Below are 1621 nucleotides of genomic sequence, written 5' to 3' on the forward strand. Positions count from 1 at the left end.
CTGATGGGCTGCAGACACACAAAGACACGCACAAAATATCACGAAAAACAGGAATGCACTCATATTTGTTCATTGGAACTTTTTCTAAATAGGAAATTATATTAAAAAAGAGGAACGTACTCATATTTTTAAAAGGATTTTTGTTTTTTATTAGGCTTTTGGAACTATTTTCTTATTTTAAAGCTTGAAAATACGAAACATTAATCACATACATAGGCCTGTTTATTTATTTATTATTGTTTTTTTTTTTAAATAAAACATTTTGTAACCAAACAAATAATTCACTAATATGTTTTTGAGATTTTTTTTAATTTAAATAGATAATTAGATTTGACAAAAATAAGAAGGAATTTCATTTTTTTTCATTTTTTTTATTGGAAATATATATATATTTTTTTTTTAAAGAATATTTGATAAAAACAATAACTGACGTATAAATATTTCTGATTTTTTTTATTTTATTTCGAGAACATTTCATTACAAAAACGGAGATCACATATTTGATTTATTTTCGGGAATTTCTTTGTTGTTTTTTAATCATGAGACTTTTATTAATAAAAGGGATTCACATATGCAGTAAAAATACACTTTTTGTATTCTTAAACATAACAGAATAGTCCCTGACAATATTGGACCGGACAGAATAATATATAAACAAAAAGAAATACAAATGTGAATGAATGAATGAATGCTTTCTTTCCAATATGTAAAAAAATAATAGAATGAAAGCTAAAAGAAATAGAAATTAAACAGAAAAAGGAAACGAAGGAAGAAGGTTCTTCATATTGGATTTATATTTTTCTGCAGCAAAAGACCCCGAGCTGCTATATGTCCTCACAGCGATGCAGGTCCCCACACCGTCACACACACACACACACACACACACACACACACACACACACACACACACACATATATATATATATACATATACACACACATATAGATATATATATATATACACACACACAGACACACACATACATACACACTCTCTCACACACACACACACACACACACACACACACATATATATATATATATATATATACACACACACACTGTCGAAAAGAAATGATGTAGATCACAGACAATATGATTTATATATTAATGTGTTATATTATTATTAGTAGGAGTAGTAGGCCTACTAGTAGTAATACTACTAGTAGTATTACTATTAAAGGCCTATGACATATATTGCTCTATTTTCCTCGTTGTTTTCAGTTCCAGCTGAGATGTTTTATTAATCGTGTTAATCTCTAATCATTTACACAAAGATTATGTTTCATTATACATTTAAACATTTAAACACGAAATAAGATCCCAATAATCTATTTATTGGCTGCTTGGTTTGACATTAACGTTTGAATCTATAGTTGTTACATTTAGTTTTCGATGCTTTTTACCAGATTTTTTGTCGCATTTTTCCGACATTTTTTGCCGTTTCTTTAACATTTTTGTCGCTTTATACAACAATTTCAACGTTACTGCCGTTCTTTTTGTGTTTTTTGACATTTCTTTTGACGTTTTTATGCGTCTTCTAACATTTTTGGGGACATTCTTGTCTGTGATTGAGTCAAAGATTATGTTTCATTGCATATTTAAACATTCAAACACAAAA

The sequence above is a fragment of the Sander vitreus genome, chromosome 20 (genome assembly GCF_031162955.1).
Source record: "Sander vitreus isolate 19-12246 chromosome 20, sanVit1, whole genome shotgun sequence".
Taxonomy (NCBI): Eukaryota; Metazoa; Chordata; class Actinopteri; order Perciformes; family Percidae; genus Sander; species Sander vitreus.